The following is a 21588-nucleotide window of genomic DNA, read 5'->3' on the forward strand; positions in this document are numbered from 1 at the left end:
GAGTCAGGATCATTAGCAGGAAGATGCAGTACTGCAGGAAGCCTCTAACTAATATAAAATGTCAGCCGCATTTGTTTAAAATGTTCCATACATTCAGGGATATACATATGTGCAGTTATTGGAGTACATTAGCATAACACAGACAAGACCTTAAATCTATTTTCACATTTGCTTACTTTAAAACAAGTAGAAAGAGCTGCGTGCAACACTGTGTTAAATGCAGTCGACAAATCCAACAGGAAGAGGGCAGCAACTCTCTCTAATCCTGTACCATCTGCAGCTGATTCATAAATACATATCAAAAGAGGGAGTTTGGAAATGTTTTTTCATGAGAACCTGAAGCCTCCCCGTATCTATTTCCAGTAATGAGCTGGCAGAGGTCTGCTTTAGTACCCCCTTTACCTCCTCAGTCACAGATGTTCTGGTGTATCTCCCACCTGGGACAGCTACTCATTTCTGCCCTCAATTTGTTCGGCAGGTATCTACATTGGAAATGAAAGCACCCTCCTTAATAATATTAGGTGATTTTAATATAAAAGTTGAAGAAATAGAACCATTGGTTACCAAAAATCTTATTGACTCATGCAAGATTCTCAACGTGACACACATGCAGCAGGACACTGCTCTTTTTGAATATTGACTCATAACTGAGCAACAGAATACCTTAGTTAGATGCTCAGATCACTGCTTGATCACTTTTGTGATAAAATTGGCATAATACCCACATATCTGTAGTTTCACAATTAAGAACTTCACTGCGAGAAATGTTTCTAAGATCACCCATAACAATACGCAATCGCTATGGGAAGAGGAGGCCCTAAGAATGGAAGCAGATTTACAATTAGCCGTAGAAACCATAAACAAATTGGACCCACAATGCTGCTCAGAAAGTTTCTCCACAGAATAGTAAGCACGACAGTAAAAATGCCTTCACATAGATGTTTTTTAGAAGCACTTAGCTCAGCTAAACGAGCTTGCAAAGTTTCAGAAACGCACCCTGTGTAAGGATTGTAGGATTGTAGACAGATCAGCAGAGCCAAGTACAGACAGATGACCAAAGAATAGAAAGAAGCTTTAAAAACAGCAAGATTAGAGTTTATGTGAATCTGCTTTCCACTTGTAAAAATAAAATGCTGAAATTCTGCAATCACACATGTGGCGTGAACAGGACTTGATCTACACTTTGTAGGACTTTATGACATTGAGGGGTGGAGGCACCACTGGGTTTCCATCAGGGAAGCTTCAGCTGGTGTCACCATGGGAATTCCTGCACAGGGGCCCATTCGCCATGGGGATGCATTGGCTTATGAGAATCATATGGTCCTAGGTTTTGCAAGCAGACTCCACAATGCTAACGGTTTTGCCTGGGACTGCCATGCATGGCAAGGACATGCCATTCTTTATCCTCCATTACAGGCGCACACTCTATGGCCTGGTTTTTGAACAACAAAAAATTAAATATTGCCTGCCAAGCACTGCATATCTGTGAAACTACTCTGCCAAAGTGTCAGTAAACCCTCGATATGGCAGCCTGTCGGCCAAACCATCAATATACCCAGTTTTGTCATTTGTTTGGCTTAGGAGACTGGAAAAATAATAAAATGATTATGGAAGTAAACTTGTGGTGGTGCTTTCTGTTAAGGTCTGAGAGCTCAAGACTAAGGGGCAGATTTACTAAGAAGTCAAGCAAATCAGTACAGCAAGACAACTCATACAACGCAGCAAGACAACTCACTGCGCTGCATTGCATGACAGGGATAGGGCAGGAATGTGTGATATATACTCCAATATGACACATTCCTGCCCTTTGCCTGAGTTGGCTCACTGAGTGCAGCCTAGCGCCAACACAGGCACCCTTGTGCCATGGTGCAGGGGTGCATGTGTTACAGCCAGGATTGTTCTTGTGCGGGAAAGGACACCTTTCTGCACAAAGACAAATCTTTGAGGCTTTTTCCTCTTTCTATGTGTGCTCCAAAATGCTGCACACATAGAGAGAGGAAATACACTTTTTCAGGACCACCAACTGCTCACTTTCGACCAGCTACAATAAGATTACGAAATCCCTCCTGACAGTTCCTTCTACACAGACAGATGTTATCAACATGTTGACTCCTATGGCACACAGTAGAGGAGAAACCCCCTAACCATGCCGTCATGAAAACACTCCTTACCATGGGTGCCGGGATCCACTTGATCACGTGGCTATAGAAGGCCATCAGGGAACATGTGAGGGTCTCATTGACACCCCTTCAGCAGATGTGGGAAGAAGACTTCACAAGCCCCGTCCATGACTCCAAGTGGAATAAGGACCTGGAGTATCCACAACGTGTCTCATGCAATGCACGATGGCAAAATATTCAATACATGATTCTCCACAGGGCCTACCTCACGCCACCCAGACAGAATCGCATATTTCCTGAAGCACACTGTCAGACCTGGAGGTCACTAGTTGGCTGAGGTAGGTACCTTAGGCCAAATTGGGACCCTTGCTTCCACGTCAGGGAAAGGAAGGACACCTTCTCAGAATGCCCCTGCTCACCCCCTTGGTAGCTTGGCACGAGCAGCCAGGCTTATCTTCAAGGCAAGTGTATAAAGTATTTGCAACCACGCTCTCAGTAACCTAATGATGACACTACAAATGGACTCCACACGAGTTTCATAAAAACGAGTATAAATTTATATAAAAAGATATACAATGAGACCACACGATATAAATCCAACATATACATATTTGTGATATTCCTCCTGGCCAGTTGTTAGGCCAGCCAGCCCTTGTAAGTTCTGCTGATATTAATGAGCAATTCTAAACGATCTACTGCAGTCCTAACACAATGCTATGCAGTTCGTAATGCAAGAATCAGGCACTTTGCAATGTAAAATAATGCAATTCGTTATGCAACAATCAAGCACTTTGCAATGTAAAAATAATTCACTTCGTTATGCAACGATCAAGCAGTTCGTAATGCCAAAATAATGCAATGCGTATCGCAACAATCAGGTAATTCATTATGCAACCTAACGCAATGCGTAATGCAACAATCAGGTAGTTCGTTATGCAAAAATAGGGCAATGCGTAATGCAACAATCAGGCAGTTCGTAATGCACAAATAATGCAATGCATAATGCAACAATCAGGTAGTTCGTAATGCAGAAATAATGCAATGCGTAATACATTAATCAGGTAGTTCGTAATGCAGAAATAATGCAATGCGTAATACGACAATCAGGTAGTTCGTAATGCAGAAATAATACAATGAGTAATACACTCCAGCACCGATCACGGTGCGTTGGGCGGTCTCTCCGCCACTCATACTGACTCGCAGTCAGCTTCTGTCAACAGATGCCCCCACACGGGTATGGTGTAAACCAAAGTGCAGCTCCGCACTCCGGCCCCGGTACTGCCACTCCTTTGCAAGTACCGGCCGCGATACGAGCCGAAGCAGAGGCTCGTGCTGCAGGAATGAGAAAGGCCAAGAGCATCTCTCTCCGAGCCTGCACCCCGCCCCAGGCGGCGACACACGTTACCTGGGAGGTGTGATCTCGCTCTCCTCTCCACTTCCTGTGACTTGGACCTCCGATGCAATCTTTGTGGATTCTGGGCTGTGGAACTCAGGCCCTCCCTCGACAGGGTTGGTTTGAGGTCCCGCTCTGCCAACGGTGGGCTCGGGCCGACAGCTCAGCTCCTCTGGGGCTGCCGGTCTGGGCTACGAAGATCTCAGGCTGCAACAGGGCACACCCACACAGTGTCGCTGAGACTCACTTGAGCATCGGTTGTTCACGATCACAGGGAACTCCTCACGAAGGTCTCAGGATGCACAAAGCACACGCACACAGCGTCGCTGAGACTCACTTGAACTCTGGGTGCACGATAACAGGTCAATCCTCACGAAGGTCTCAGGCTGCACAAAGCACACGCACACTGCGTCGCTGAGACTCACTTGGACTCCGGTGCACACGATCACAGGACAATGCTCGCGGAGGGCTCAGGCTGCACAAAGCACACGCACACAGCGTCGCTGAGACTCACTTGGACTCCGGGGCACACGATCACAGAACAAACCTCGCGAAGGGCTCAGGCTGCAAAAAGCACACGCACACAGCGTCTCTGAGACTCTCCTGGAAACTTTTGTCTTCCTGAGTTTCCGCAACATGGAGCCAGCTCACCTCGGGCCCTTGGGTTAAGTTACTTCCGGACACAGCACACAGCAAAGTCCTTTCAAGCAGGGGGACACAGCACACAGCAAAGTCCCTTTAGCCTCTCCTTGGTTAAAACAGCAAACTGCAGGCCAGCCCCAGAACACACAGCAAGGGTCAGTCCTTTCCTTCAGTCTCTTCAGCTGTTTCTTCCTTGGCAGAGGTTCCTCTTGACCACGAAGTCGCTTCAATCCTTTTCAGTCTTGATCAATCCATTTCTCCAAAGTTCAGGGGCTTCAGCTCTCATAGTTATACCCCTAAATGTCTTTGAAGTCCTTGTGTTCAGGGGGGCACTGACCCCTGCTCAAACCAGTTCTGGGTGCCTCCCTGCCAGTGACACCTTCTTCCTTTGATTAGTGGGGGTCTGGATTCTCAATCACTCAGCAGGAGATGGGACCATTGTTTTATGCCAGCAACCCAGTCCTCTTCACCTCTAGGGGCTACTCCTCCATCCTACACTCCAGATGCTGGTCAGCCTGTTGCTGTCTCACCTCCTCCCCAGGGTCAAGACATACCCCAGATCCTATCACTTTCAAATCCAGTCAGTCAATCCACAACCAGGCAGAGACACACAGAAATGTTAGAGCACAAAAACCTATCAACTTCTAAAAGAGTGGTTTCTAAACATACAATGCAAAAAACACCTTTTCATAAAAAGATGTGTTATTACATTGTGAGTTCAGCCATACTAAACTTCACCGCTCCATCTTAAGCCTTTGGGAAGATAGGCTGGAAAACATATTACACAGCCTCCCCATTCTGTCCTATGGGCAAGATGGTCTTTCAACAGTGAAAAACTAAATGGAGAGTATTTCACTGTCAGGACATGGTACGCACCTCAGTACATGTCCTACCTTTCACATGCACTGCACCCTGCCCAGGGGGTACCCTGGACCTACCATAGGGGTGTCCGATGTGCATAGAAAGGGAAGGCTAAGGCCTGGCAAGTGGATGCACTTGTCAGGACAACATGGCAGTTTTAACAAACTGCGCGCAGGCACTGCAGTGGCAGGCCTGAGTTCTCTCTTAAAGGCTACTTGTGTGGGTGGCACAGTTAGTGCTGCAGGCCCACTAGTAGCATTTGCATTACCAGCCCTGGCACACATAGAGCACTTTACTAGGGACTTTACTAGTAAGGCAAACATACCAATCATGGACAACCAATTACCATTACACTTTACACAGGGAGCACTTGCACTTTGACACTGATCTGCAGTGGCAAAGCGCCCAAAGCCTCTAAGTTGGCAACACCATGTCAGAAAAAAGGTCTAGGGGGAAAGCAAAAAGTTTAAGGAACTTTAGCCAAAAAGGGCCAAGTCCAACACACACCTTACTTGACCAAGATGTCAATCCATTGCAGTGGATCTCCAGCATATGCTATGGTCCTGCTCCTCCCTAGCTTACTATTGCCGCACTACGCATGAGGTCCTGACCGCAGCCAGCGAGCTTCACAATCTGAATACATGGGATGTGACTGCCCTCGCGATCTACAAGCATCGAAAAATCACACAATACGAGTAGGATTCACAAACTTGACCCTCTTACGGGCCAAAAGGCCCCTCACATTACACAGGAAAGCTAGCCAACCTCCAACTGTCCCCTGGTGGCATAAGGCGCAACTCCGATGGGGAGAAGCTGAGAGCGTAGCTCTGCATTGCGAAGAAGCCCGCCAGCTTCGTAAACGGCCCGTAGCATCAACCTGGGACACTATACTTACTCAGTTTTTGGAAACTGTTGTGCTAAGAGTGACTCCCCCACCCCCCATGGGATTAGCAACCTGATTAGAAGCACTCCCTACACCCAACCCTTTGGCCATACTCGCTGGCCCATAAACAACGCAGCTCAACTCCACCTCAGCCCTCGGTTGTGCTGTTATTTAGTTGACCCACTTCTCCCACAGTTCTTCTCTCTCTCCTGGCTCCCTTGTCCCCCTAGTTGTTGCTCAGAGGTTCGTATCCTCCCTTTTCTAGCTTAAGGGCTGCAACCTATCCCAACCACTGAACTGCAACACAAGGTCAACAACTACATGCATCAGTACCCAAACCATGCATGTTGTCATTGCTCAATTGTTCTCTCTTGAAAGTTAATTGTGTAATATTGTTTGGAATAATCAAAGTCTAAATCTCCTGCACAAAGCTAGTGTTACTGACTACTCTACAATGACTATGTTACTCATAATACTCTATATACGCTATAATGTTTCTCTGCAATGATAATGTCACATACCACAATGTAATAGACAAGAAAAGCTCAATATAAAAGTTGGAAGAAAATAGAAAGAGGAAATAATGAGAAGTAATAAACATATTTCTCCTTGTTATGCCTCACCTAGTAAAGTGTATCATTTTGGCACATTCCTAGGTTTACTAGTGTTAGTAAATCTGGGAATGCGTTAAAATATATGGGTGGATATGTAGGAAGACCCATGTTCCATCCTTGGAAAACCTTCCCAGGGCAGAGTAATGCAAGGCAGCGACTTGAGCTGCTGTGCATTATTCCAGATTTACTATGCCACGCAGAGCCACGCATAATAAATATGACTTAAGCCATTGCGCTGTCCTAAGTCACCCTGCTTGACGCGATTGCAACTCAAGGACTTAGTAAATGTGGCCCTGAATGCTTTTCATATTGCAGCTTCTGTGTCTGTGGTATGCAGCACTTCAAATGTTTCTCTCACTCATTCCGTCGTCATGACTAGGGATATTTAGCTACTTCTTAACATTCACTCTGTGCAGCCTACAAATCAAATAGTCCTTCAGCTCACAGCAGGTGACCTAACAACATAAACAACAACCCAACACACATCAAGATCACCCACTGGGAAGTCTTATAAGAAAATCAAATGTATTGCTTTGTGAAAACAGAATAAAGGGTGCTTCTCTGCTATCCATGGGGAGTTGGTTATAGAGACTAGGCTCATCTTTCCGCAGAGTTTGACATCAGTACTCTTAGCTGAGTTGTGTTAGTGCGGTGTGAAAGCTCCCGCAGCAGTGGCCTTCAGGCTTTTGAAACTTGGCACCGGAGATTATAGGTGACTGAATTAGCCCTGGTGCTCGAAAATCCGCCGTGCCCATAAATTCATATCCTTTGAACACTTTTAAAGTGTTTGTTGGGTATGCTAGTGGTGCAGTTCAAATCACTAAATCACCCCCTGCTTCCACGGACAGAATGATTTCTCTGTCACACGCACATACACACATCACACGCTGGTGGGGCCCATAACACCAACATTCATTCTCTCAAACTATCCGTGCCTACAGAGGGACATTCAATCCTGAACTACAGCTGTTCAATTGGATAGAGGAAACGGCTTTACTGAATTACCCTAACAATTCCTCCATCCGGAGGCCAATTGGATCATTTAGTTGATTTGAATTTGATGACTCTTTAATTCTCAAATTAATCAATAAACATTTCAAGAAATAATCACCCGACACAGTTCTTCAAATTATGATTTTCTTTATCTAATTAAAATTGCAGGTTAAATCCTAACACTGCCATATTATCTTTTGTCATGTTTACCTATTCTGGCTAATTGTCGTTTTCTAAGTCAGAACTGGTCCTCAGAAAGTTCATCAGAGTCCTAAAGTCCCCGTCCCCTTCCGTCAGCATAAGGATCTCTAGCGAAGAGCAGCATAGAGTGTCGCATAGGGGAGCATGGTAGAGTAGCAGCGAATACTTCCCTCTCTAGACTACTAATATTTATACTAAAATTTACATATAACCGTAACATTTTTCCAATTCCCAAGCAAGGGATTGGCTGGATTCAAATACATCTCAGTACATTAGTACACTTTTTCTGATATTCTTATGTGGAAAAGTATATTTTCAGGCGTATGGGAAAACTGTTCCCAGGTACAAATTGTATCTTCTTGTTGTTAACCGGTAGGGTTTTTCGGCAGTTCATTTGTATTTTGCAACATTAAGTTCAGGTTCAGGGACATTGGCACCTCGCCCAGGGTAGTCTTCATGGGCATGGTCTTGTCAGGTCGTGGAAAGGACACGAACGAAGTCAGTGCAGGCGCCTTTCTCCATTGCTCAATTTATGAAGTCATGTACTTTAGTTAGGATTCAGTCGGCAGCCATCTTTTGGTAGGCCAGAATAGTCAACTTTAAGCAACGAAACACAAAATTGTAATTAATACATAAAAATGATTAAAACAGTGTTATTCCCTTGCTAATACCCTTATGTGTATGCATTTATCTAGCCATATGCAACATTTAAAGCCGTTAATGCTGGTTTATGTAAGCGCAATCCCATTTAACACTACTCAAGCTACACTTATCGTTTTAATATGCATACAACTTAGTTCACTTATTAATTTTAGCCATGCAAATGCATTCCCACGTGTATTTTCTTTGTTAATAAGGTTGGTTTAGTATCATTACATCAATCAATTAATTATTAAATTAATTATTAGTCATTTTAATATAAGCTTATATAAATGGATTGGGTATATAAAAAGAAAACATTTTACCCGCTCCATCAATCCCCCCTTTGGTGATTTTATCACCACAAACAAAACCCACAAAAAAAACAATTTATTTCCCCTTTCACAGAAATTCGAGATGTCTTCTTGCTCAATTAAAATTCTGTTTCATTTTCATATTCTCTTTTGGTTTTGTCATACCTACTCTCCTTCCATTCTTCCAATTCTATTTCATTAAGATCTCTTTCTGGTTTATTTTCCTTCTTTTTGTAAATTTCTCGTTTAACCTTCTTTTTATTTCTTCTATATCTACAACACATAAATCCTAATCTAAGTATTAATAATATGAAAATCACACATGTTAATGGAAATAATATTTTCCCTATTATAGTACTACCTAATTTACCTAAGAAAGCTTTAATAGCAGCCATCTTATTACTAATTCTAGTCCAGATACTTTCAACCTCCAGTGGTTTTATTTCATCATGCAATTCTGCAATATTCTTTATATAGATTTTTAGATCTCTGCTTTCGTCAGGAATGTAAGTGCAACAATGTTGAACTTTCAGCATTCCATAGACTCCACCCTCTTTTGCCAATAAGATATCAAGCGCAAGTCGATTTTGCATAATCATAGCACGCATGGCAACCAGCTCAGTGTTTACCAAAAGAAATCCTCCAGCGGTGCTTGTTGACAAGCGATCCACTATGGTTGACAATTTCCAAATATTATTTGCATTCCAAGATATTCTCACTGCTGTTATCAAGGCTCCAAAAATATCACCTACAATTTCTAAATAGGTTTCTCTTCTGCTACGCATTAGTAGGTTATTTGGTCCACCATTTTCTACTCTATCCATGTGAAAGATCTTTGGAAAGACCAGGCCAACATAACATGTGCCATACCAATGGTCGGGCAACCTATAGTAAGCCTTGTTCCCACAAATATAGTACAGTCCAGGGAAAACTGGATCTTCTCCACCTCTAAATCCCCATCCAGATGCAATAAAATATGTATCATGACACTCACTTGTCCCTATATAAATGTAATCATATTGGGATCTCTCTCTCATAATGCATAATTTGCCTTTCTGTGGTGAATCTATAGCTATGGTTGGTCTAACATCACCTTTTGTCTCCTTTTTCCCATCTATTTCCCAAATGTTTTCCCCTTCTTTATGTCCCTCTGCATTCTTGTGTATTTTCGATCTCCTCTCTTCAACCATATCCAAAAATGTTTTCTCTTCTGTCTTCAAACTGCAAGTTAAATTGTTCTTAAAAATATAATCTAAAGTTAGTTCTTTAGTTTCAATAAAAATTTCACCTAATACATTAGCAGCTTTAGCTGGATTCAATTCATTATTCATGGGCAATCGTCCAAGAATATTATCTATATTAGATAGATTATACTCTAATTTTCCTACTTGATAAAATATACTAGTTAAAACGCTACAGGTTATTCCATAAGTTGCTGGGAGGTGATGATAAGTCGCCCCTTCTGAAACAGATGCAGGTAATTGCATACATACGTAGCAATCCCTTACGTCCATTGTTTTTACATATTCATACAATAATTTTGAAAAAACATTGCTAGAAAAATTAGTTATTGACCTATCCTTGTGCATATGCTCAGTGCTTGTTCTAACTGGTATTACCTTTTGCGAGCTTTTCACTATGTTAGTCATATTCTCAGTATGTCCCGCTAGTGTATCTAAAGTTACTTTGAAAGAGATCAAAAGAGCGAGTACGCTCCAAAGAAGCATTAATAGTCCTGTACAACAACAACATATCTTGCACCATCTTCTCAAGAAAGTATATCTACTCTTGTTATCATCTATGTTAGCCATCTTGTTAAAATTAACCGTGTCTTTTGACTTAGCCTCTTCTACTCCGCCTCTTGCAGCTTTCCTACAAGAGCTAAGACCTTATCAGGTGATCCAAATACTTCAATTTTCTTATTCAATCCTTTGTATTCCTACAAGGACCTGTTTGGAAAATACTCAGCTTGGCCTCTCGTCGTTTTTCACTTATTTCTCATCATCCACATACAGGATTTCCTGATCTTCCGCTTCTTCTCCGATATCGGATAAGATAACTTTCAGGATTTCCCCTGTTTCTTCCTCCTTTATCACTCTCAGTAAAGTCTCCTCTGGATTTCCTTGACTATCTACCTCTTCTCCTTGTTCAGGCAGTGCCACGTACGTCCATTCAGGTGACTTATACTTCTGGTTTGGTTTTCTTGATCGTTTGTTTGCTTCAGACACTTCCGTCTCTCCCTCTTTCTCTTTGTGCTGACTGGTTACTTCGTTCACTTGTTCAGCTTCTGAGGGTTTGACTCGTGTCAATCGATATCTCAGTTTCTTAATTTTGTTTGGCCAAAGATCTCCTTTAGCATTCCTTCTAGTTTTGCCGTCTTTCCTGTTTCTTTCCTCAATCCTAGTTCTCTTTCTTAGAACTCGACCCTCTGGTATTTCAGTTTCACTGTCTTCAGATTCTGTCTCGTTCGGTTTTTCGTTTTCAACAGTCTCTTTCTCCACCTCTTGATTTGACCCTACTTCTGTCCCTCCTCGGGTCTCCGGCACGCAATTTTCCTGCTGACTACTTGTCCCTTCACCTAGCTGGGTGTTGCAGTTCCCTACACCTCCTCGGGGTTTTTCCGCAATCTGTCCCTCTCTGTGTCTGTCCCTTCTTCTCCTTCCAATATTTTCTCAGGTGGAACCTCTTCTATTCTCTCATTTGGTGTAAATGTTACTTCTGACTGGACATTCTTTTCTTTTCTTTTCTTCTTTCTGTGCTCACCGTTGGCGTTTTGTTCGCCTCCAGAATCTGAATCATCTGAAATCTGCAATCTTTTCCTCAGAATTTCTTCTCTTGGAGTCTGGATTAGTCTTGGCTCATTTTCCCCCCTTTCAGGATTTTCCTTTGACTTTATATTCTCATTGTTTGACTCATCACTTGATTCTGATTCATCGAAATATTCTTTTCCAATACTGTCTGCTGGATTTGGAACTCTCAAAGTGTGACTTGCATGTATCCAATTTTTCAGTCCAGCACACTTCACAGCAGTTGTTGTGGTCAAGATGACTTGCCTTGGCCTTCCCCACATGGGAACCAAGCAATTTCTTCTTCTGTGAACTTTTATTCTCACCCAGTCCCCCGGGCTCAGATCATGGGCTGGTTTCTTTTCGAGTGTGGTGGCATCCGCTCCAACCTGGTGAAACACAGAATGGACTGCGTCAGCCAGGCCTTTACAGTAATCCAAAATCATGTCATCAGTTATAGTCATCAGCTTGTTGACTGGTACAAACACGTGTCTCATGGCGCGTCCCATGATGATCTCGCGAGGACTCAAACCTGTAGTTCTGTCTGGAGTAGACCTAATGGTCATCAACACAAGAGGCAAGACATCAGGCCATTTCATTCCTGTGGCTAAACACATCTTCCCTATTCTGTTTTTGATGGTACCATTCATTTGCTCAACCACACCAGAAACCTCTGGTCGGTAGGCACAATGCAGTTTTTGTTGTACACCCAATGCTTCACAAATCAATTTCATGATCTCATTGTAAAAGTGTCCTCCTCTGTCTGATTCTATGGTTATTGGGAACCTGTACCTTGGGATGAATTCCCTCAGCAAGAGCTTGGCCATTGTGATTCCATCCTTTCTTCTGGTTGGGTATACTTCCACCCACCTAGAGAACAGACAAACTACCACCAAAACATACCTCAGCTTGTTATAAGGGGGCATTTCAATGAAATCTACTTGCATTCTGGTGAAAGGTCCTCCCTCCCGGCCTATGGTGCCTAGACTCACCACAGTTTTCCTTCCAGGATGGTACTGCTGACATATCAGGCATCTTTGACAGAGACTTTCTGCTATCAACCTGAATTTTGGATTGTACCAGGTCTGCTTAAAAGCCCTTATCATGGCATCCCTTCCCAGATGTCCTTGGCCATGATACATTCGTTAGCAAAACAAGCTTGGGTTTTGACTCGATGGCAGCAAGGCCAAGTCATATAAACTAAACAAAACAAAGAGAGTGCCAATGGTGCACTGAAATTTCAAGAAAAGTTTTTAAGCATGAACTGCATTAAACACGTCCATTTCTGCCCATTTTTTTGGTTGATTTTAATCAAAAGTATTTTTATGCAAATTTTCTTATTATTTTGCACGGTTATATTGAAGTGATTAAAGCATTAAATAATCAAAAAACAACAAGTTATTACAAATATATACACTACATTAACACATATAAATGACATCACCACTAGCGTACCTCAATCACTCAGACAACAACAACACTCAAAAATACACAAAAGAATGCTAACTAAACACCATAAAACAGACAATTTACAATTGTATGTACAAGATACATCAGGCCATCAGCAACTAACACTTGCAGTACTTCTAAACATTTATTTTTTAGTTGTTTTGACAGATGATTGGCCAAGGGCGAAGATAGGTCAAAATAGGTCTACGCGTTTCGAATCCTTTCACCGGGGACTCTCTTCAGGACCAATACTCTCTGGGAACAAAACGAACACAACACTGAGTTAGACCAGTTGGCCCCTCAATTCTCGAAACATTAATTAACCATACACCAATACTCGGGAGCCTTACCTAAAGCTTGAAAGTACGCTACCCAGGCTTTCAATGTGAGACGAAATTAACGTCCAACGACAACAATCTGTAAATAGTAGAGTGAGATTTTTCAGAAGATAGGCAAAGGCAAGATCAGAGAAAAGATCAAGCGTCATAGCAAGTGTCTAATGGCACCAAGGTGCCGTGGTCTGATGATCAAAATCTTACTTGTTGGGACAGGCGGTATCTCATAGGCGCTTGTGTGTCCTTACTCTTCTTGGTCAAAGGTGGTTATGTTTCCGTGCAGAAAGGGGCGTGGAAATTAAATCGCCAGCTAAGGCCTGGGGGCAGAAAGCAATGAAAGTTGTGAGACCGCGGGTCTTTAAACAATTTAGGCAACACGATGGTTTTGTTTTGTATGTTCTCAGAGTCCTGTTTACCTCTTTATCCGGTTACTCCAACGCCGACATAGCCATCGCGCACCGTGCTCACAGCGCCGAAGAATGTTTCTGCAAGGAAGCGGTGACCATTTTGTAAATCCGTGTCGGCTTCCAATTGGAAATCCCAGTCTTAGTGGGGCGGAGCTTCTAAAGAATTCTGGGAGATGTAGTTAAAAACCAATTTGTGTCTCTTAAATGGACGACACTCAACGTCCAACAAAGCGGGATATTTTCTGAGGCATGCAAACCTTTCGGCGAAGTCGTATGTCCATACAAGAACCATAATTTTGAAAGGAAACCCCGGGTTCGTGTGTCATTCAACTACACTTTTTTTATGGAGGAAAACTTTATTGAACAGTGTGTAAGAACACTTTGTTGTAATCACACTGTGGGAACAGTATGTGGCTGGGCGCCCGACATAATAGTTATTGGCTACTGGACAGCTCCTATATACGTGCAAGGTTGGATTCCACTCATGGCGCTCGGGAAGAATCGAGCTGAACAATTCACCAAGTTGCCTGAACGATGGGTGATCCGGTATTTCAATAGCTCAATGTCCATAAATAGTTGGGGTGTAGTAGTCGGTGTATCATACAACAAGTAACGAACCGCCCAACCTTGTATGATTCATAGAGCCCCGTTTTGGGTGCCAGCCGGCGGAGTCTTGATTAGTTGATGAAAACTCTGGAGGTTTCACAGATTGTAAATCTCGGATAGCTCGTTCAGTCCATCCACTGATGTATTGAACTTGATAATGAGCATAGCCTCTCTTTTAACCAGTTTGGCGTCCAGGTCACCTCCTCTGTTATCTTGTGTGACTTTAGAGATCACAGTCCATCTCACATCTTTTTCTGTATGGTTGTTGAGATGCCAGTGATTGACCAGCGGGGCATTGGGCACATTCTTGCGTATCCTTGATTTGTGTTGTTGGATTCTTAGCCTTATCTCCTGATTTGTTTTCCCGATGTAAAGCTTGTCGCATGGACAAAAGATCCCATATACAACATATTTTGTTTTACAATTTGAGAAAGTATTATGTTTCCAGTGAATTCCCTTATGGGAGAAATGGTTCCCTTCCATGGTGGAATCGCAACAGACACATGTCCCACATTTACGATGACCTTGTATTGGAGACAAATTGAGGAGACTTCTTATGTCAGGACTTTTAGTTTTTGGAAGTGCAGCTCTTACTAGCTGATTGGCAATGCTCTTATCTTTTTTAAAAGCAAATAACGGAGGTTCTTTGAGTGAGACATCAAGATTTTTAATCAGATGCCAATTTTGGGAGATGGTCTTTTTGAGCCAGTTCGATGTAGGACTGTAGGTGGATACACACACAATCCTGGAGGTTTTGGATTTATCTTTTCTCTCCAAAAGTGCATCACGTGGGGTCCACCAGGCTCGTTTCATTGCTTTCTTCAGTAGTTTTTTGGGGTAGCCCCTGGATAGTAAGTTGTTTTTCAAATTTTCAGCATGGCACAGATATTCGTCCTTGAATGTACAATTTCGACGAATTCGCAAAAATTGGCCATAAGGCAAGTTGTCTCTTAGACTGCGTGGATGATTACTTGAATAATGCAGTGCTTTATTTCTATCCGTTTTTTTCTTGTATAGTGTGGTGACTAGACCGCCATTGCTAGGATAGATCTCAACGTCTAGAAATGGCATTTTGTATTTGGAAGAGTTCAGACTGAATTTTATGTCTGGTGTTCTGTTGTTAAGCCAATGTACAAACTCTTGTAGTTGGTTTTCTTCCCCAGTCCAAGTTGGGAAGACATCATCGATGTATCGAACCCAATTCGTGATGTAAACTGCGAAGGGGTTGTTGTTGTATACAAAACGGTCCTCGTATTTGGACATGAAAAGGACTGCCAGCTCTGGGGCGAAGGGACACCCCATTGCGACGCCTTTAGTTTGCAGAAAGAATTCATCTTTAAAACAAAAGTAATTATTTTTTAAGGCAAATGTAGCTAGTTCCAGAATAAAATCCGTCGGAACCTTTTCAGGTTTAGGTCTGCTATTCAAGAATGACTCCAACACAGCCAAACCTTCATCTTGTGGGATCTCTGTATAGAGTGAAGTCACGTCCAGTGTTACAAGGAAGTGTGCATTTTCTTCAAATTCCATTGTGTTAAGTTTAGTTAGAAAATCCGTAGTGTCTTGTATGTACGATTTCACATCTGGCATGAATGGTTTGAGGAAAAAATCCACGAATTTAGATATTGATTCATTCAGTGACTCACACCCCGAGACTATCGGGCGTCCCGGGGGACTACTCTGGTCTTTATGCACTTTTGGAAGGACATAAAAGATCGGTGTGCGAGGATTTTTGTTCCTTAAGAAATCATATTCCTTTTTTCCCAGGAACCCTTGTTCAAAACCTTTCTGTAGAATATTAAACAGTTTCCCTTGAAGTTCAGTAGTGGGATCTTTGTTCAATTTCCGATAACATTGTTCGTTTGAGAGTTGTCTCATCACTTCCGTTGTATATCGTTCAGTCGCCCAGATGACAATTGAACCGCCTTTGTCCGCTTGTTTAATTATTATTGACGGATAATTTTTTAGGGCAAGCAACGCTTCTTTTTGAGCTCTAGTTATATTGGATTTGACAAACCTCTTCCTTTGTTGTTCAACTTCGGAGATGGCGGACAAAACTACTTTCTCAAAAAGTATTACTTCTTTTGGAGTTTTTGATGTTGGAGGACAAAACGTTGATTTTTTCTTTAGTCCCGTTGTTTCTGTGTTCTCTTTCAGTGGATTATCCAAAAAGAAAGTAATTAAACGTATCTTACGGCAGAATTCGATAAATTCCGTCTTGAGTTGTACGAAATTAGTTGCTTTGGATGGTACGAAAGATAAACCCTTTTCCAACACACTAGGTTCTTCCTGTGTCAGAGTTTTATCTGAAAGGTTGAAAATAGGGGAACTATTCGGTTCCAAAGGTTCCTGCAGGGAAGCGCTTGCTTGAGTCCTCAATTTTTGTAATTTTGGCGTCTCGTAGACATTTCCCATGGCTGGTTGGTAAATCTCGCCCTGCCGCGTTGTTTCTGTCGGCCTCGTCCTAAAAAAGACGGTTGTTGGAAATTCGATTGGTAATTCTGTTGGAAGTTGCCACGCCTATTGGATTCTCCTCTTATGTTGGTATTGTCTGTGTCACTCCCACTTGATGATGACGTGGTGTCGGAAAAAGTAATGAACTTTTGTCTTGATCTTCCTTGATTATCTGATAAGAATCTTCGTGATTCTGGTCTAGTATAAAAATCCAACTGAAGATACGGGTAGACTTTTTCCAATGAGAAGGTCTTCCTATCTTTCTCAAACTGGGTGCCTTTTTGATTGATTGTGTAGTCCTTAAATTCTACAATTTCTTTATCGACTTTTTCAAGAAGTGCCTTGGCGTCCGTGATGAGTTGGTTAGATTTAATTTCCGTCTCAATGACAGCGATTTCCTCCAGCTGATGTTTTGAGAGTCTTTGTGCTGTTTCCACAGTTAGGACCATTAGATCTCTGCTACATTTCGTTTCGATCTGACTGTAGCCTTTTTTATAAATCGGATCATCTGTAAAAATGACTGGGACGTTCCGTATCTGAAGGCCACCTGGGATGGTGCCGGCCCGCAAGTGTTCAATTAGAAAGTGCCCATGTAGGTCTGTCCTAATTTGTTTTTTCTTTAGTCTGACAAGTTTGTCAGATTCGTTGTTGATTTTAGCTGTTGTACTTAGTGCGGCGGAAGAAAATAATGGGGGGTCATTGATCAACTTCAGAATGTGTTCTTCACTGTATGCAAATGTGTCGCTAGCGGACATGATATAATGAAAAGAAAAAAGTAAAGATAGTAAAATTCAAACTGAAAAACTACTACTAGAGACGTCTCAACTGAGACCAACCGTGAATAATTTAGAAACCTGCAGTCAATGACTGCTGACCATATGTGAAAAAACCAAACAACCAATTCGACTCAATTGGCGTCCAACAAAACCTCGCGGGTATGCACCCGCCAGACAATTAGCAAAACAAGCTTGGGTTTTGATTCGATGGCAGCAAGGCCAAGTCATATAAACTAAACAAAACAAAGAGAGTGCCAATGCTGCACTGAAATTTCAAGAAAAGTTTTTAAACATGAACTGAATTAAACACGTCCATTTCTGCCCATTTTTTTGGTTGATTTTAATCAAAAGTATTTTTATGCAAATTTTCTTATTATTTTGCACGGTTATATTGAAGTGATTAAAGCATTAAATAATCAAAAAACAACAAGTTATTACAAATATATACACTACATTAACACATATAAATGACATCACCACTAGCGTACCTCAATCACTCAGACAACAACAACACTCAAAAATACACAAAAGAATGCTAACTAAACACCATAAAACAGACAATTTACAATTGTATGTACAAGATACATCAGGCCATCAGCAACTAACACTTGCAGTACTTCTAAACATTTATTTTTTAGTTGTTTTGACAGATGATTGGCCAAGGGCGAAGATAGGTCAAAATAGGTCTACGCGTTTCGAATCCCTTCACCGGGGACTCTCTTCAGGACCAATACTCTCTGGGAACAAAACGAACACAACACTGAGTTAGACCAGTTGGCCCCTCAATTCTCGAAACATTAATTAACCATACACCAATACTCGGGAGCCTTACCTAAAGCTTGAAAGTACGCTACCCAGGCTTTCAATGTGAGACGAAATTAACGTCCAACGACAACAATCTGTAAATAGTAGAGTGAGATTTTTCAGAAGATAGGCAAAGGCAAGATCAGAGAAAAGATCAAGCGTCATAGCAAGTGTCTAATGGCACCAAGGTGCCGTGGTCTGATGATCAAAATCTTACTTGTTGGGACAGGCGGTATCTCATAGGCGCTTGTGTGTCCTTACTCTTCTTGGTCAAAGGTGGTTATGTTTCCGTGCAGAAAGGGGCGTGGAAATTAAATCGCCAGCTAAGGCCTGGGGGCAGAAAGCAATGAAAGTTGTGAGACCGCGGGTCTTTAAACAATTTAGGCAACACGATGGTTTTGTTTTGTATGTTCTCAGAGTCCTGTTTACCTCTTTATCCGGTTACTCCAACGCCGACATAGCCATCGCGCACCGTGCTCACAGCGCCGAAGAATGTTTCTGCAAGGAAGCGGTGACCATTTTGTAAATCCGTGTCGGCTTCCAATTGGAAATCCCAGTCTTAGTGGGGCGGAGCTTCTAAAGAATTCTGGGAGATGTAGTTAAAAACCAATTTGTGTCTCTTAAATGGACGACACTCAACGTCCAACAAAGCGGGATATTTTCTGAGGCATGCAAACCTTTCGGCGAAGTCGTATGTCCATACAAGAACCATAATTTTGAAAGGAAACCCCGGGTTCGTGTGTCATTCAACTACACTTTTTTTATGGAGGAAAACTTTATTGAACAGTGTGTAAGAACACTTTGTTGTAATCACACTGTGGGAACAGTATGTGGCTGGGCGCCCGACATAATAGTTATTGGCTACTGGACAGCTCCTATATACGTGCAAGGTTGGATTCCACTCATGGCGCTCGGGAAGAATCGAGCTGAACAATTCACCAAGTTGCCTGAACGATGGGTGATCCGGTATTTCAATAGCTCAATGTCCATAAATAGTTGGGGTGTAGTAGTCGGTGTATCATACAACAAGTAACGAACCGCCCAACCTTGTATGATTCATAGAGCCCCGTTTTGGGTGCCAGCCGGCGGAGTCTTGATTAGTTGATGAAAACTCTGGAGGTTTCACAGATTGTAAATCTCGGATAGCTCGTTCAGTCCATCCACTGATGTATTGAACTTGATAATGAGCATAGCCTCTCTTTTAACCAGTTTGGCGTCCAGGTCACCTCCTCTGTTATCTTGTGTGACTTTAGAGATCACAGTCCATCTCACATCTTTTTCTGTATGGTTGTTGAGATGCCAGTGATTGACCAGCGGGGCATTGGGCACATTCTTGCGTATCCTTGATTTGTGTTGTTGGATTCTTAGCCTTATCTCCTGATTTGTTTTCCCGATGTAAAGCTTGTCGCATGGACAAAAGATCCCATATACAACATATTTTGTTTTACAATTTGAGAAAGTATTATGTTTCCAGTGAATTCCCTTATGGGAGAAATGGTTCCCTTCCATGGTGGAATCGCAACAGACACATGTCCCACATTTACGATGACCTTGTATTGGAGACAAATTGAGGAGACTTCTTATGTCAGGACTTTTAGTTTTTGGAAGTGCAGCTCTTACTAGCTGATTGGCAATGCTCTTATCTTTTTTAAAAGCAAATAACGGAGGTTCTTTGAGTGAGACATCAAGATTTTTAATCAGATGCCAATTTTGGGAGATGGTCTTTTTGAGCCAGTTCGATGTAGGACTGTAGGTGGATACACACACAATCCTGGAGGTTTTGGATTTATCTTTTCTCTCCAAAAGTGCATCACGTGGGGTCCACCAGGCTCGTTTCATTGCTTTCTTCAGTAGTTTTTTGGGGTAGCCCCTGGATAGTAAGTTGTTTTTCAAATTTTCAGCATGGCACAGATATTCATCCTTGAATGTACAATTTCGACGAATTCGCAAAAATTGGCCATAAGGCAAGTTGTCTCTTAGACTGCGTGGATGATTACTTGAATAATGCAGTGCTTTATTTCTATCCGTTTTTTTCTTGTATAGTGTGGTGACTAGACCGCCATTGCTAGGATAGATCTCAACGTCTAGAAATGGCATTTTGTATTTGGAAGAGTTCAGACTGAATTTTATGTCTGGTGTTCTGTTGTTAAGCCAATGTACAAACTCTTGTAGTTGGTTTTCTTCTTTTATTTTATTTTATTTTATTTCATGATACATTCGTGCCATGGTTGACATCATGCTATCAGGCATTACTGGTCTTCCATCCCGATAGACCCACACATGATCCTTTTCCCTGGGTGCACAACCTGCTTTTACCCACTGCTTCATTTCCTCATCAACTGCTTCATCCTGCAACTGCCTCACTTCATCCCATGTTCCCACAACGTTGGTAAACATTAGGGAGCAAGAAGACATTTCCTTTTCTTTTGACCGATTAATTGAGTATTGGTTTCGGGCACAATACTGAGCCATGTCATTCGCAAAGCGATTCCCCGTAGTGATGTAATCACTACCCTGCCCATGAGCAGCACATTTTACCACAGCCAGTTCTTTGGGCATTTGTATTGCCTCAAGCAATTTCCCAACCACTTCTGCATTCCTTATGGGAGTTCCACTTGAGGTCAGGAAACCTCTTTGTAGCCACAATTGGCCAAAGTCGCGGACAACTCCAAAGCCATACTGGCTATCAGTCATCACAGTCACTCTCACATTCCTCCCAATTTTGCATGCTTTGGTCAATGCCACTATTTCTGCTACTTGAGCGGATTTAACTCCTTTCAAGATTGATGCTTCTATAACTGCTGAAACAGTGCATACTGCATATGCCGCGATCAACACTCCTTCATCTGTTCTTAAGCAAGATCCATCCACAAAAAACACATAATTACTTTCTGGCAAGGGCAGATCTTTTATGTCAGGTCGAGGTTTCGTGCAGTAATCAAGCACATCCAGACAATCATGATCAACATCCTCCCTTACCTCCACTCTCTCTGCATCAGGCAAAAGTGTAGCTGGATTCACATTCACACATCTTTCCAGACTCACATTGGTTGCACCTAGAATGACCTTTTCATACTTAGTCAGCCGACTATGTGACATGAACTGTGTTCGACTCCTTGTTAAAAGGATTACCACACTGTGAGGTGCAAACACTCTTACTGGATACCCCATCACGATTCCCTCACTCTGCTCTAGGCTTCGGCATGTAGCCGCTACTGCTTTCAGACATCCTGGCAGACCTATCGCCACTGGATCTAACATTGACGAGAAATATGCCACTGGTCTCCTTTGCCTTCCATGTTTCTGTATTA

The sequence above is a fragment of the Triturus cristatus genome, chromosome 1_2, assembly GCF_964204655.1.
Source record: "Triturus cristatus chromosome 1_2, aTriCri1.1, whole genome shotgun sequence".
NCBI lineage: Eukaryota > Metazoa > Chordata > Amphibia > Caudata > Salamandridae > Triturus > Triturus cristatus.